The 17,397-nt window shown below is 47.1% G+C and overlaps 1 protein-coding gene across 1 annotated transcript in view; it reads left to right on the forward strand.

The window, feature by feature from the left end:
- The window catches only part of PIWIL2 (piwi like RNA-mediated gene silencing 2), a 2,846,460-nt gene that overhangs the window by 117,380 nt on the left and 2,711,683 nt on the right, over positions 1-17,397 (forward strand). The window lies entirely within an intron of this gene.

Genomic DNA, 17,397 nt, shown 5'->3' on the forward strand with positions numbered 1-17,397 from the left:
GGTGCTCTTCTAAACACCACAACCCAGATGGCATTTCTGACATCCGAAAAACAATTACAGCTGGCTTCAACTTAACTCAGCTTTCTGCAAGGAGATTCCTGCAGGCTTTGGGTTACATGGCCTCCTGCATCCTTCTCATACCATATGCAAGACTACACATGAGGAAAATACAGTGGTACCTAAAAAGTGTATGGTCTCAGCATTGCCACAGTTTAGACATACTGATCTCCGTCCTGCCTTGCCTTCAAAGGAATTTCTTTGGTGGTCCAGGGCATGTGCTCTAAACAAAGGGAAACCCTTCTGTCTGCCTCCTGCCACTCAGATTCTAACCACGGACGCCTTGGATTATGCTTGGGGAGCCCATTTTCAGGGCAACTGTCTGCAGGGCCTTTGGACAAAGGATCAGAAGCACCTGCATATCAATTTAAAGGAAATGTTAGCTGTTCAGAAAGCTCTAATGGCCTTCAGGAATCTTTTACAACCAGGACAACTACTAATACGGACAGAAAACACCACAGTTATGTGGTACATAAACAAGCAAGGGGGATCTCATTCCTACCCCCTTTGCAGACTAGCCATGGATCTATGGAACACAGCTCTAGCTTGCAATCTGGATCTTCAAGCTCAGTTTCTACCACGGAAGCAAAACTTCCTGGCAGACAGTCTGAGCAGAAACCTTTCGGATCCACACGAGTGGATGCTGGACACCAAAATATTCAGGATGATAACAGCAGATGTTAAGTTGTCAATCTCGCCTTCATTCTTGCTTGATGGGTTCGGAGCCGATCCTCGGCTCCGACTCGGCACTTGCTAAGCTCGAGAGTCACTTTTACCAGCTTGAGGCATCCCCATATCCCATGATGCAAGGCGGTAAGTACCCAGATCTCGTTTGCCGCTTCGCTGATGAGGTCCTCCTTTTACCAGCTCCTGGTAAGTGATTTTTATATTACTATTTTTGCCCCTTCTTCAAAAAAAAAAAACTTTAAAATATTAGTTTTAATACAGTTTTAGTCCCTTTCTGACAAGATTTTCCCTGTCTCCTTAAAAAAATTTTAGTCAGACTTTCTCCCATCCCATCCCCCCCTTGTTAGGGTGTGTGTGTGTCTGTTATTGGTAATTTTATATATATAATTTAATTTCTTGGACTGGTGTTGTGTGTGTGTGATTCACTATGTCTAAGGAAAGGGTCTCAGGCTTTAAGAAGTGTGGCTCGTGCTGTCAGAAGATGTCTCTGACAGACGGTCACACTTCTTGCCTTTACTGCCTGGGGCCTCTTCACCTGCAGGACTCCTGTGCTATATGTCATTCTTTCAGCCAGAGAGTCCTGCAGGAAAGAAGAAATAAATTAATTTTGAGGGGCCTTCTTAAGCCGGGGGGCTCTCCGGCTAAGTCGGCTCCATCTAAGACTTCAAAGTCTTCCAAGGCCCAGGCTTCTGTGTCCAAGCCTGTGGCCTTGGCTCCGACTCTTTCAGAGTCGAGATCGGCTCCGGCTGGAGCCGACTCTGGTTTACACAAACCTTCCGGTGCTGATTCTGGTTCGACCACTTCGGTGTCGGCTCCGATCGGTTCCGACCACCATGTGGCACAGGCATCGGTGTCGGCTCCGACACCGTTACTTTTGTGGCTGTATCGGCTCTGGCTGGAGCCGATGCATCGAAGCTACCTGTCGGTGCCGATAAGTTATCGGCTCCGACAGTTTCTGTGGTTTCGTCGGCTCCGATGGTTCCTTCGAGGAAGAGGTCTAGGTCCCCTTCCTTGGAGCCGATACTCTCGGCTCCGGCTTCGGCTCTCATCTCGGAACGGAGCCATTGGAGCCGATCTTCAAGGTCATCCAGGCTTTCTGACCATGATTTAGAGAGAGTGGTCAGTAGATTACTAAAATCACAGGCACTGGCCCAAATGCTACATAGTCCGTCTCAGCAGACGACTATTAGTCCACACCCCATTGCAGTTCCTCCTTCGACTCTACCCCAGAGTTTGGAGTTGGAGTCTTCGGGAATAGTTTCTGCTATGGCTGAGGGACAGATACCCCCTTCTGCTCCTTCAGCCTCTACTGTGATCTCCTCTTCGAGAACTTCCTTAGAGGGATTCGGTGGCTGGGCTTCCCTGGTCTCCTCTGAGGGGGTGAGTGGCATCGGACCCTTGTCCGACCCCGCTCTTCCCCTTGGAGCCTCGGCCTTGGTGAGCTCGGCTCCGACATCTGCCTCGGAGCTTTCCCTTTCGGTGGGTCCTGGAGTTCCTAGCTCTTCGGAGTGGGTTCTCTCGGGCCTCCCTGCGAGGGGAGCCTTCGAGGTGATGAAGAGTGTGCTGGCCACTGGACTCAGCCAGCAGTCTGTTCCCTTAGCTCCTCCCTCTATAGTGCCTGTTGACATCTCTGCCACTTCTCTTGCTCCAGGACCGAGAGATCCTCCGCCTCAGGTTTCCCCACTGGAAATATCACTCTCTTCCGAGGATTCTCCTGATTTGTCGGGAGATCCTCCGCGGAAGAGGACCTGTAAGAGGAAACACGTAGACTCCCCCGAGTCTATCACTTCAGATACTGACTTAGATGAGTCAGAGGGATCCCCAAGATCCCCCTCTGAGGATGTCTCCTTTTCAGACATCCTAGAACTCCTTAGACAGAGGGGAAACTGGCCCACCAATAATCCCTCTGAGGATGAGCCCGTATACCTGGAGGCGTTTGGACCTCGGCCCTCCACCTCCTGGGTGTCTCCGCCTTTCGACCCCCTTATGCATGTTATAGCTCGAAAGGCGTGGGCTGCTCCTGACTCTGTAGAGCCAGTCCCTAGGAGGCCTTCTAAATTTATTACCGCCCCGTCGGACAAGCAATTCCTCACAAAAGGTGTCCCCGCTGATGCTATGGTGGTGGCGGCTGCCACCAAGAAGGAACTTGCAGATCCTTCCGTACCTGTCCATCCTCCTAATAAGGACTCTAGGACCATGGATAGATATGGTAAGCGGATGTTTTCTTCAGCGACCTTTGCTATGCGTTCGCTGAACTACCTATGTCACTTCACCAGACTCCAGAGGGATATCCTTAAGGAGCTAGGCGAAGTTGTGCAGGATCCTACAGCTGCAGGGGCTCAGGAAAAAATTGCTTCACAGCTAGGAACCCTTAACTCCATTGCAAACTCCTCCATGCGGCTGATATCATATGCTGCTGATGGAGCGAGTAGGGCCGCAGGTACAGGTGTGGCTCTTAGACGCCAAGCCTGGATGTGGCTATGTAATTTTGCAGATCCCTTTAAGGCGTCCTTCACAAACTCTCCCTTTGATGGGTCAGCTTTGTTTGGCCCTCAAGTGAAGGAAACGTTGACCAGGTGTGAGCAGGATGGCAAAACTGTTTCTGCCGTAGGAGTCCGTTTTTCCACCCCTTCTAGACCTTACCCCAAAGGACAGAAGGGTGGCAAAATGTGGTTCCGCAAATCCCAAGGAGTCACGCCGGATTCACGTGGTCAGTTTACCCCTAGAGGCAGAGGGGGTAACAACAACAGATGCCGCTCTAGAGGCAGAGGGGGTCCACAAAACCAGGGAAACAGAGAGTCTCTCTCTGATAAGCCCTTTCAGCATTCCTGAGATGTTGCCTGGCTGTCCCTCCTTGGAGGCAGTCGGGGGAAGACTATCGCTGTACCCAGAAGCCTGGCGTTCCCTCACTCAAGACAGATGGGTACAGTCGATCATATCCGAGGGTTACAAAATTCCTTTCGAGGAAAGTCCTTTCTATCCCTCAAATTCCCTTCCAGATGTACCACCCGGTCTAAGGGAAATTGCAGAGTTAGAAGTCTTAAAACTACTGCAAAAAAGAGCCATTCAACCAGTTACAACAGACCATTCAGAGCCCGGAATCTACTCAAGGTTCTTTTTGGTCCCCAAAAAGACGGGAGACTGGAGACCAATATTGATCTCAGCAGACTCAACAAGTCTGTGAGGAAGACAAGATTCGAATGGTCACTCTTCAGTCAATTCTGCCCTTCTTACAGAAGGACAACTGGATGTGCTCAATAGATCTTCAGGATGCGTACTATCACATAAAGATTCACAGACGCTCCAGGAGATTTCTCCGCTTTCGGCTGGGGTCCAGTCATTTCCAGTTCAGAGCCCTGCCCTTTGGTCTCACTACAGCCCCCAGAGTGTTCACCAAATGCATGGCAGTGGTCACGGCTCACCTGAGACGTCAAGGATTCCAGGTGTTTCCGTATCTCGACGACTGGCTCCTTTCAGCCACCACCAGGCATCAGCTTGTTCAAGCCAAGGATTACACAATAAATCTTTGTTCTCATTTGGGCATCTCGATCAACTTCGAAAAGTCATCCTTATCACCCTGCCAGTCTATTACCTTCATAGGCGCAAACTTAAACACTGTTCGGATGTCAGCTACCCTTACAGATCAAAGAGTTTCAGACATTCAAAGTCATGTCAAGATCATTCTAGCCAACAAGAAAATACAGGCCAGAATGGTTCTAAAGGTATTAGGCCTCATGGCTGCGGCCATTACTCTTCTTCCCCTGGCTCGCTTCTACATGCCTTCTTCAGTGGATGTTGTTCACTCAGTGGTCTTACCAACAACTTCCAATGCGTCACCAAATACTGGTGACACAGATTTGCAAGAATCATCTTGCTTGGTGGATCACTTCTCCCCAGATTCACCAAGGCAGATACTTTGTACCCCCATCCCCGGTAGCCACTGTCACCACGGATGCCTCCCTGATCGGGTGGGGGGGTCATTATCAGGGCAGGATGGTTCATGGGACGTGGCAACCATTCTAATACCACCTGCACATAAATGTCCTAGAGATGAGAGCAGTGCTTTTAACATTGCAAGCCCTCAACGACTTTCTTCCCGTAGGGACAATTGCAGTCCACACAGACAACATGTCTGTAGTTTGGTATATCAACAAACAGGGCGGAACCAAGTCCTACCCCTTGTGTCGGGAAGCGCTCAGACTTTGGCAATGGGCGATCTCCTCTCATCGGTTTCTGGTAGCAACGCACATCCCTGGGAAAACCAACATTTTAGCGGACAGATTGAGCAGAGCTATTCTCATGCCTCACGAGTGGTCTCTCAAGCAATCTATAGTGGAAGAGATTTTTCTGGAATGGGGTCGCCCATGTTGTGATCTTTTTGCTACTCCCCAAAACAGCAAATGCCCAGACTTCTTCTCTCTTCCTCTGCCAGGCCATCCCCCCAGAGACGCTCTGACCCAGGATTGGCCCCAGGGACTTCTTTATGCCTTTCCTCCATTTCCTCTGATCCCTCAAGTTATCCAGAAAGCAACCGTTTTGAGAGCCAAAATGATTCTCATTGCTCCTTATTGGCCTCGACAAATTTGGTTTCTGTTCCTCCATCGTCACCTTTTGGTGCAGCCGTGGCATCTGGACCCAGTGCCAGATCTTCTGATTCACCAATCCGGTCAGCTGCACCGGTCTATCCCTTCTCTCAACCTCACAGCATGGTTGCTCCACTTCCTTCCTTAGCCAGGCTTCCTTTGATCTCTAACCCCGTTAGAGACATTCTAGTAGCTTCCTTAAAATCCTCTACCAGGAGGATTTATACAAGCAAATGGAAACGTTTCTCTTATTGGGCTAAAGCCAAGAATATTGATCCCTTCACTGCTCCAGTTCAGGCAGTTTTGGATTTCTTAGCGGAGATTTTTCATGCAGGCTCCTCTTCTTCCACAGTTAGAGTTCAATTGGCTGCTATCTCGAACTTTCATGTCGGGTTCGCAGATCACAATATTATGTCCCACAGGCTTTGTAGAGCCTTCTTGAAAGGAATTTTCCTCCTGAAGCCTCCAGTCAGGAGTCCTCCTCCTCAATGGGATCTAAATTTAGTGCTGACATCCTTGATTCTTCCCCCCTTCGAGCCAGCTGTTTCTTGCTCCCTGAAATTTCTTTCATGGAAAACCTTATTCCTAGTAGCTATTACATCGGCCAGGAGGGTGTCTGAACTTCATGCTCTATCTGTTCGACCCCCCTATTTGGTCTTTCACAAAGACAGAGTATCATTGAGAACTAATCCGACCTTTTTGCCTAAGGTCGCCTCAAAGACTAATTTGAATCAATCCATTGATCTCCCTGTATTTTTTCCAAACTATTCAAACAGATCGAACAAAACTACATTATCTTGATGTCCACCGCCAACTCAGATATTATTTGGACAGAACTAAACAATTTAGGCAATCCGATCAACTCTTTGTTTCCTATGCTGATAACAAGAAAGGCCTTCCTGTCTCAAAAGTGACCTTATCTAGATGGCTTTCTTCTGTCATCTCTGAAATTTATCGGCTCAGGGGGGAAAACAGCTGTGCTCAAAACCTAAAGCACATTCAACCAGAAGCTTAGCTACTTCTACAGCCTTTCAAGCTAGACTTCCTTTAGACACTATTTGTGCAGCGGCCACTTGGGCCACTCCTCATACTTTTGTTTCCCATTACAAATTGGACTTGGCTTCCAGGGACAGAGCCAGTTTTGGCTCTACAGTCCTCAAGAGTCTGTTCCATTGAGCCACCCAGGATAGAGGTGCTAGGGACGCGGTCCCATCAAGCAAGAATGAAGGCGAGATTGACAACTTAACATTGAGAAGTTATGTACCTACCATAACGTTCCATGTTAGTTGTCTTCTCTCGCTTTCTTTCTTGCGACCCTCCGTCCTTCCCCCAGGCCTGGACAGACCTTTTTCTACAGGAATAATTATGCTCAAGACCATACAGAGCTGGTCTTTTCTTCCATATTGCAGGTTTTTCTTTCTGCTTTCTTCCTTTGGGAAGTGTTTATGCTTGGTGCTATTGCCCTTTTGTCATCAAACGAGATCTGGGTACTTACCGCCTTGCATCATGGGATATGGGGCTGCCTCGAGCTGGTAAAAGTGACTCTCGAGCTTAGCAAGTGCCGAGTCGGAGCCGAGGATCGGCTCCGAACCCATCAAGCAAGAAAGAAGGCGAGAGAAGACAACTAACATGGAACGTTATGGTAGGTACATAACTTCTCATTTGGGGATGTCCTCACATAGACCTCTCTGCATCTCATCTCAATCATCAACTACAGAATTTTTGCACCAGGACTTTCCACAAAGAAGCTTGGAAAGTGGATGCCCTATCATTCAGTTGGAGGAACCTCTCAGGATATGCCTTTCTGCCTCTTCCTCTTCTTCCATGGGTCTTATTGAAGATAAAACAGGACAAGCCCAAGATGATAATCTTGCTGGCCCCAAATTGGCCTCGACAGTTTTGGTACCCAACTCTAAAAAACCTATGTCTGGACCCCCCTTTGGTTTTACCTCAGTCTCCGAACCTTCTGTCCCGACATCAGGGTCAGGTTCTACACTCTCATGTCAAAACTCTCAGCCTGGCGGCCTGGTTAATCCAGGGCCTTTGATTTCTTCTTTCCTACCCAAGCAGGTTATGGATGTCATTTTAGAAGCCAGACTTCCTAGCACTAGAAAATCTTATGCAGGAAAATGGAAAAGATTTTGTTCCTGGATGCAGGCTCAGGATTCTGATCCTCTACTTCCGAACATTCCTTTAGTTTTACTTTACTTGACAGATCTCTTACATAAGGGTCTCTTTCTCTTCCATTAAGATAAATGCCTCTGCTATTTCTGCTCATTATAATACAGACCCTCCAGTCTTTTCCCACCAGCTCATGAGACAGTTTCTCAGAGGAGCTAAGAACTTAAGACCTCCTAGATCTCCTCCCATTCCTGTTTGGGATCTCAACTATGTTTTGGAAAAACTAACCTTGCCTCCTTTTGAGCCTGCTGCCTCTTCTGACATCAAGTTTTTATCTTGGAAGACAGCTATCCTGTTAGCCCTAACCTCTGCCAGGAGAGTTTCAGAGTTTTACTTTACTGCATGCATGTTTATCGGCATAAATTAGCCTACCCTTTTGGCGGCACCTGACATCTGGGGCAAGAAAAACTGAAGAAAATGGTGTTGGCTGGATCTTTTATACCCCTGCCGCATTGACATCAGGGAGGAGGCGACAGCAGCTGACGCCGGAATTCAGGCCGACTGCGGGTAGCCTGCCAGTGGGATAACCCAATTGTAATGACTGCAACAGTGAATACACTCAAACATCTACATTTATGGTAGGTACACAACTGTACTTTTTATAGAATGGAGATAATTTGGGTTGTAATTGTTAAGGCATTTTCTGGTCTGTACATAAGAATGTTAATAGCTGCAGTATGCCTTACTGTAGAAATAAGCGTATGTAAGATTTTATTTACTCTGTTTAGTTGGTGAGTGCTATGATGCCAGAATAGAAAAAATATATTTTAGGGCTAGGATATATTTCTTGTATATTTTGTACTGTTGGCACTTTTATAGGCTACATTTGAGTTTTTTTATCTGTAATATGTGTCTTTCCTGTTCCATAACAATGTGTGCAACATTGCACATTTTCTATGAAAATAATAAAAAGGAAGAAAAGAAAAAGGTATAAGAATTGTAAGTAAGGAAGCCAGGAGTCATAGAAATGCAATAACAAAGCAAGTAATTAAGCAAACAGCTAAAAAAATGTTTGGGAAATCCTGTTTTATATCTTGTGTGCTAGGTATGGGAAAATGTTGACATAATTAGCTGTTTATCCTGAGAAACTGACCCACTGTGTGTAAAGGGGCTAAAAATGGTATACGTTTTTTGATTACACCTACTTTTCTTTGGGAACAGAAAAGATGAGATGTCTGTTTAAAATTGAAAACGGTCACCTAACCTTTCTTGTGAGATGATCTTGACCATATCTATGAAAAGTTTGCTGTTGGATTTCTGCACTGTGTAGTATTTTACTAATTTACAATAGGTATATCCAGTATTTCTTCGGTCAGAGGCAGCTAGGGTATATACCTAGTTTAAATAGAGGTTTTCTGTGCCTGTTCTGCATTGTACAACTGGTGCATTGTCTTGACTTGTGCACATTTAATCTGTATCAGAACTGTTGTTTGAGTAGTTTTATTTGTTCACTTTTAAGATCTTGTGATAGGTATTTATTAATTTTTTATGCATTATTTATTTACTGAGGAAAAGGTATTTAACATTCTACGTTGTAAGGTTGTGGTATCCTCCTTTGAAGTAGGCAGATACTTTGAGCATACTGCCAGCAAGATGTTAATTTTTATAATTTATTTTGCTAAATGAAGTAGTCCGTTAACTGGGGTGTTTGCTGTTGATAATCTAGAGATGTTGTAGTGCAAACATGCCCAGAAGAAAGCTATGGGGGAATTGGAGAATGCTGCCAACTTTTGTTGGGATGTATATGTGCTTTGTGTCACCAAAATATGGTTAAAAGATAATTTACATGGATAAATGGCACTGTAAAGCACTATAGCTCACATAGAGAGTGGTAAGAAAGGGGCCTGGGTTGCTAGGGTAGAGACTCTACTCTTAGTGGTCAGCATGTAGTCCTGGTCTGGGTGATGATGATGGAGTTCCCTACTTGGACAGCAGTGCACATTCCCTGTATGCTCTTGGGGACAGATTATATTTAATGGATTAGTTTATTGAATCAGATATGTGTATAATTTTTTTACTTTAACCTCTTGTGTACTAGTGGTGTGACTTGAAAACATGCATCTGGTAACCAGCAGACTGATCCATGGTCTGTTACCCATGTGTCTCACATATCGGGTGTTATAGTGGCTAGCAGTGATGAGGTTTAAACTCCATCATGTCAGCCTGTTCCTTCAAATTTGGTGCCAAATGGTGCTATCTATCACATTATGTTGGCAGTGGTGAGGAAGTTAGAATTTGATTTATTTATCCTTAAAGAAGCTTTTTTAGTATTGGTGTATGTATACTGCTCAGCCTAAATGGGAAAATAAACAAATGTTTAATTTTGTACAGCATTTGTTTTGTTTTTTAGATGTTAAGTTGTCTATCTCGCCTTCATTCTTGCTGGTTGGGTTCGGAGCCAATCCTCGGCTCCGACTCAGCCATCTTCAAAAGCTCGAGAGCTGTATACTGGCTTGAGGCCACCCCATATCCCATGATGCCTGGCGCTAGATACCCAGATCTCGTTTGCCGCTTCTGCTGCAAGGTTGTCTTACTGGCTCAGGTCGTATATTTTCATTATTTTATCTGTTTTGATAAAAATTATTAGGGCTTGTTAGTGTAGATTGTTAATCGTAGTTGCAACTTTTCTTTGTATATCCTTGTTGTACCTAAAATTCTTTCTTGAATCCTTCCCCATCCCTTCAGAAAACTTGTTTTAGTTGGAGAGTTTTCCCCTCCCCCTTCACTTTCTTCTCATAGGTAGCCATTTAAATTAGAGGCTAACCCTTTCCTTTTCTCTTAACAAAAAAAAAAAAAAAAAAATTAATTTAGCTTGTAGGTAGAATATTGTTAGTATTCTTTGGCTGTGTTTTGGGTGTGGTAGTTATTATATCCTATTTTTTGTGTATTGTTCTTGGTATTCTATTTTTCTTCAAGGATGTCCAAGGATACCAAGGTGTCCGGATTCAAGAAGTGTGACTCATGCTGTCAGAAGATGTCTCTGACAGATGGTCACACTTCTTGTGTCTATTGTCTGGGCGCCATGCACCTGCAGGACTCTTGTTCGGTTTGCCATGCTTTCAGCCCAAGAGTCCTGCAGTAGCATAAAAATAAGTTAATCCTACGGGGTTTACTTAAGCAGGATTCACCGGCTAAGGCTCAGCCCGTGAAGGCCTCTAAGCCACCTAAATCTTCGTCTCTCAGTTCGGAGCCGTCGATGGGTGAAGCTGTTCCTTCTGCCTCGGTTCCGGCCGGAACCGAATTACCTGCGTCCCAGTCAGTTCCGACTCACACTTCGGAGCCGTTGGGGCGTCAAAAGAGATCTAGGTCTCCCTCCCTGGAGTCTATACACTCTGCTCCGAGGTCGTCTCTGCTCCAATCTGAGCACAGTCATTGGTCCCACTCTTCTCGGTCCTCAAGGCTTTCAGATCACGACGTGGAGAGAGTGGTCAGTAGGCTGTTGAAATTGCAGACCCTAGCAAAAATGTTGTCCAGCCCCCCCTCATCAGGTGTCTGCTCCATCCATGTCTGCAGTTATTCCTCCTCCGACTCCTCCCTTGAGCTCGGAGCCTGAGTTCGTTGGGGTTCGAGTCGTGGAACCGTCGGCACCGATACCTTCTCCTTCGTTTCCGTCGTCGGCTCCGATCACTTCCTTAGTACCGTCCTTGGAAGGGTCTGGGTGCTGAGACTCCCTCGTCGGCTCCGAGGGGGCGAGTGGCATTGGACCCTTGTCTGACCCCGTTCTCCCCCTCTGAGCTTCGGCGCAGGTGAGCTCGGCTCCTACATCGGCTTCGGAGCCGTCCCCCTCAGTGCAGAGAGGGATTCCGATCTCTTCGGAACCAGAGCCTTCTCGGCATCCGAGCAGGGACGCCTTCGAGGTCATGAGGAGTGTGCTGGCCCCTGAGCCAGCCCCACGGTCATCCCCATCGGCTCCTCCCACTCTGGTGCCTGCGTCTGCCTCTACCCCTCCTCCAGACCCCAAGCATGGGGAACCAACACTCCAGGGCACCACTTTGGGTGTATCTTCCTCTTCCGAGGCCTCCCCTGATCATTCAGAAGGAGCCACCTTGTAAGAAGAAATGCAAGAGGAAGCATGTTGACTCTCCTGAGTCTCACATCAGATACCGACTTAGAGGATTCGGAAGGGTCCCCGAGATCCCCCTCTGAGGATGTCTCCTTCTCTGACATCCTTGAGATGCTTAGGCAGAGGGGGAACTGGACTACCCTAAGCTCTTCCGAGGATGTCTGTATTCCTGGATGCGTTTGGATTCCGACCTTCCACCTCCTTGGGCGTCTCCACCTTCGACCCACTGATGTCTGTGATGGCTCGGAAGGCGTGGTCAGCTCCAGACACAGTGGAACCGACCCCCAGAAGACCCGCAAAATTCATAACTGCACCACAGGATAAACAGTTTTTGACTAAAGGTGTTCCCATTGATGCCATGGTGGTAGCGGCAGCCACAAAGATGGAGTTGGCTGAACCTTCTTCATCTGTCCATCCACCTAACAAGGAGTCCAGGACGATGGACAGATATGGGAAGCGGATGGTCTCTTCAGCGACCTTTTCCATGTGGTCTCTGAATTATTTGTGCCACTTTACCCGTCTTCAAAGGGATCTCCTTAAAGAGCTTGGAGATACCCTCCAAGATCCATCAGCTGAGGGGGCTCAGGCTAAGGCAGCCTCCCAGCTGGCGACTCTTAATTCAGTGGGGAACTCCTCCATGAGGCTCATCTCTTATGCAGCCGATGGTGCGAGTAGAGCCGCGGGCACAGGTGTTGCCCTAAGGAGACATGCATGGATGCGGCTATGTAACTTTGTGGAGCCTTTCAGAGCATCTTTCACCAACAACCCCTTTGATGGTTCCTCTCTTTTTGGATCACATGTGAAGGACACCCTTACCAGGTATGAACAGGAAGGCAAGACTCTCTCTGCCGTGGGAGTCCATTTTTCCACTCCTTCCAGACCATATCCCAAAGGTCAGAAGAGTGGAAAGATGTGGTTCCAGAAATCCCAGGGAGCCTTGCCGGACACACGTGGCGAGTTCCCATCCAGGGGCAGAGGAGGGAACAATAATAGATGCCGCCCTTGTGGCAGAGGGGTCCGCAAAACCAGGGCAGCAGAGAATCCTTCTCTGAGAAGCCCTTCCAGCATCCCTGAGGGGTTGCCCGACTGCCCACCTTTGGAGGCAGTCGGAGGAAGATTATCGCTGTACCCAAGAACCTGGCAAGACATAACACAAGACAAATGGGTACAGTCTTTTATATCCGGAGGCTACAGAATTCCCTTTGTTCGCACTCCCTTAGTGTTAAACAAGTCCCTTCCAGATGTTACACCCAATCTAAGGGATCAAGCAGTTCAAGAAATTTCAGAACTGCTAAGAAAAAGGGCCATCCAGCAAGTCCCAGCAGACCAGCAAGGATCCGGAATTTACTCAAGGTTCTTTTTGGTATCAAAAAAGGCAGGGGACTGGAGACCCATTCTGGATCTCAGCAGACTGAACAGGTCTGTACAAAGAACGAAGTTTCGGGTGGTCATGCTACAGTCCATGTTACCCTTTCTGGGCCAGGACAATTGGATGTGCTCCGTAGTTGTTCAGGATGCGTACTACCACGTCAAAATGGACAGATGCTCCAGAAGATTCCTTTGCTTCCGGCTGGGAGCCAGCCATTATCAGTTCAGAGCTCTGCCCTTTGGTCTCACCACAGCCCCCAGGGTGTTCACCAAATGTATGGCAGTAGTTACCGCTCAACTGAGATGGCAAGGATTCCAGGTGTTTCCATATCTAGACGACTGGCTCCTCACTGCTACCACCAGGCATCACCTTCTGCGAGCCAGAGACTACACTATCGAGACTTGCTCCAGAGTAGGTATCTCAATAAATTTCAAAAAGTCTGCATTTTCGCCCTGTCAGTCTATCACCTTTATAGGCGCAAATTTAAATACAAAAGACATGTCAGCGAGCCTTCCACCAGACAGGGTATTAGTGATTCGCCAACATGTGCAGGTCTTATTAGCATGCAAAAGAATTCAAGCCAGGTTCGTCCTCCAAACTCTGGGTCCCATGGCAGCAGTGATCATACTTGTTCCTCTAGCTCATTTTCACATGAGGATTCTCCAGTGGCTACTCCAATGGTTCTTCTAGCAGCTTCCCATGTCTCACATGATTATGATCACAGAAGCATGCAAAAATCCCCTTGCGTGGTGGATGTTCTCCACATCAGTTTCCCGGGGCAGACCATTTGTACTTCCCGCTCCAGTTGCTACGGTGACCACGGACGCCTCCCTGATTGGGGGGGGGGGCATTATCAGGGCAAGACAGTCGAAGGCACCTGGCTACCTCACGAGTACCACCTGCATATAAACGTCTTGGAGGTGAGGGCCGTGCTTTTAGCGTTGCGAGCTCTTCAGGACTCTCTTCCCACCGGGACCATTGCAATTCAAACTGACAATATGTCAGTAGTGTGGTACATCAGCAAGCAGGGCGGAACCAAGTCCTACCCCCTATGTCGAGAAGCACTCAGAGTCTGGCAGCGGGTGATCTCTTCCCAACGGTTTCTGATTGCAACGCACATCCCTGGGAAGTCCAACATCATAGCGGACAGGCTGAGCAGAGCAATTCTCATGCCTCATAAGTGGTCTCTGAATCAAGTAGTTGCGGACCAAATATTCCGCAAATGGGGCCAACCTTGCTGCAACCTTTTTGCCACCCCCTTCAGCAGCAAGTGCAGCAATTTCTTCTCTCTCCTTCCACTTCCCGGACATTCCCCCAGAGACGCGCTAGTCCATAATTGGCCTCAGGGACTTCTTTATGCATTCCCTCCGTTTCCCCTAATTCCGAAACTAATACAGAAAGCTACCGTATTGGGCTGCAAAATTATCCTCATCGCCCCTTACTGGCCTCGACAAATATGGTTCCCATTGCTGCATCATCATCTTCTCGAGGAGCCTTGGACTCTGGACCTAGTTCCAGACCTTCTGATACATCAATCGGGTGGGCTGCACCAATCCCTGCACTCTCTCCAGCTCACTGCTTGGTTGCTACACTTCCAACCTTAGCCAGGCTTCCAGATATCTCCCCCTCTGTGCACAAAATTATTTTATCACACAAGTCTACGACGAGAAAACTTACGCTAGTAAGTGGAAACATTTTTCTTCTTATAGTTTCATAGTTTAGTACTAGACTATCTGCCCCGGGGCATTTGTAAGCCTAGCCATAGTGATGTGGCTTTCGCCACCCCATGAAATGGTACAAAAATGCACAGAATAGATTTAGAATACTGTGCCTCTGTCTAGTAGTGACACAATGAAGGTCCCCTTATATAATAGAATTAGTTTACTGTGCCCCTGTCTAGTAGTGACACAGATGTGACCCCTGGGGTAAACTTACGATCTCCCATCCACTCATCAAGATTTCTCTTGAGAGTCAGTGAGGGGCTCTGCCTGACATGAACTGGGATCTTGTTCCAGAGCATGGGAAGCCTCTGGGTTATGAATCTATCCCTCCAGCATGTCCTATTCATACTTGTGCCGAGGTTTAAGTCTTTAGCTCTCGTGGTCCTGATGGATTTGGATTTTTCGAGGTGGAGCATGTCCATCAGTTCCTGATTGGACATGGCCTTGTACGTCAGGCAGAGGTCACCTCTGAGCAGGCAGTATGCTACTGAATAGAGCTGGAGTTTCTTTAGTCTGGCAGAATAAGACATCTATTGGAGACCCTTGATCCTCTTGGTGAGGTACTTTTGTGGTCTCTCCAGCTGTTGCAAATGCCGGGTGAGGTACATACCAAATGGGCATTGTACTCAATCATGGGTCTGCTGTGGGAGGAGTATAGGGGTACAATGACATCCTTGGATCTGGATGTGAATCCCTTCATGATAAGGTGTGCAAGGTAGAATGTTTTTCTAACCACTTTGGCAACGTGGGTGTCAAATGAGAGGTCGCTGTCGACTTGGCTCCCTAGGTCTCTGATTACTTTTTCCGTACTCAGTGGGTTGCTGTCTATGTGATAATTTGTGGGTACTTTGTTTTTCCCAAAGGGGATGACTATACATTTTTTGGCATTTAGTTTAAGGCCATGACTCCGGCACCAGTTGTCCGTTTCTGTGAGGCCTTTTTGTAGGATGTATGTGTCCGCTGATGTATCGACTATGGTGCCTAGTTTGCAGTCATCTGCGAACTTTGTCAGCCACAACCCTCCCATGTTTGCTTTAACATCTGAGAAATAAATGCCGAACAAGAGGGGTCCCAGGACAGATCCCTGTGGGACACCACTTGTGACTGGCTTTGAGTCTGACATTGCTCCAGCAATTTTAACTTTATGGGTTCTGTCCTTTAGCTAGTTTGCAACCCATCTAGTGACATAAGGGTTTACGTTTAAGCTGTTGAGCTTATCTGTGATGCCTGAGTGGGGTATTGTGTCGAAGGCCTTAGCCAAGTCCAGGTAGGCTGTATGGACTGCTTTGCCTTCATCAATGGCTCTAGTGACTGTTTCTAAAAAGTCATCCAGGTTCAAAAGGAAGGATCTGCCCTTTACAAAGCCGAACTGGGTGGTGTCAAGTGTCTGTATGTCCCCTATGTCTCTGTTTATGAGTTCCATAATGATTCTTTCCATAGCTTTGCAAACCAGGCTGGTTAAGCTTATGGGGCGGTAGTTCCTAGGGTCTGTAGAGGTACCCCCTTTGTGGAGTGGGACCACTGTTGCTGTACGCCAGTGTTCAGGTACATATCCTGTAGTAAGGCTAAGGTTAAATAGCATTTTTATGTGCGGGTTTAGCTCCTCTTGGAGTTCACGTAGCACGCAACCCGGGATACTGTCAGGTCCCATTGATGCTGTGTTTTTAGCTTTGTTGAGGGCGGTTCTCACATGGACATCTGAGATGACAGGGAGATTACATTCAGCTGGGATAAGTATTTCTTTTGGGGGTGAGGGAGGAGAGAAATTTGCACTGAACCTGTTAGCCAGAATGCTGGCAATATCTGTGGGTTCAGTGTATTTTTTGTTGTTGTGAACTAACTCTGAGCATATCTGAGGGTTTCCGCCCAGGTTTCTAACATAGCTGAAGAAGGCTTTGTGGTTATCTTTAGTGTCCTTAGTGATTTTTCTCTCAAAGTTGGCCTTGGATGTTTTTATGAGAGAACGTAGTTTTCTGCTAGTGTTGATCAGAGATGTCTTCCCTTTATGGGATTTTGCTCTGTCGTGCAGTAGCTTCCTTCTTTTGTTATACAATTTGTTAATGGCTGAGGTCCACCAGACAGGACGCTTGCCTTTGGTGGAGAGGGACTTGGATTTATTGGGGATTGCATGATCCATGCATTCTTGGAGATGTCCATAGAAAGCATTTGTGAAGGATTCGGCATTGTGGGATGTGGTATCCACTGGCCCAGTGGGCTTAAAGGATATCATCTCAGTCTTAAGAAGAGTGAAGTCTGCTTTTGAGAAGTTTTTCACTGTGGTCTTTTGTGCTGGGGATGGAGGTGGGATATGTATATCCAGGGTGATTAGTTTGTGGTCAGATCTCACTAGTGAGGGGTATACCTCTGGTGTGGAGCATTTTGTCCCCATGTTTGTGATGATCAGGTCTAGTATATTATCTCCCCTAGTGGGAGAGGTGACTAGTTGTTCCAGTGCATTTGAATTTATGAATTCCAGGAACCTTTGGGCTAGGGTGTTAGGGCTAGAATAATGTACCCAATCTATGTTTGGGTAGTTGAAGTCTCCCAGTATGATGGTATTTTGTGATACATTCATATCCTCCAATGTCTTCAGGAAGGCTAAATGGGGTTCCTGAGATTGGGAGGGTGGTCTGTAAAATGCTACCAGCTGTATAGCAGTATTGCCTATGGTTAGTTGCACCTGTATGGTTTCTGATGCTTCATGTGTTGCTACTAACCTGGAGGTGTGGGTGTCCT

The sequence above is a fragment of the Protopterus annectens genome, chromosome 9.part0 (assembly GCF_019279795.1).
Source record: "Protopterus annectens isolate FY-2018-M chromosome 9.part0, PAN1.0, whole genome shotgun sequence".
NCBI lineage: Eukaryota > Metazoa > Chordata > Ceratodontiformes > Protopteridae > Protopterus > Protopterus annectens.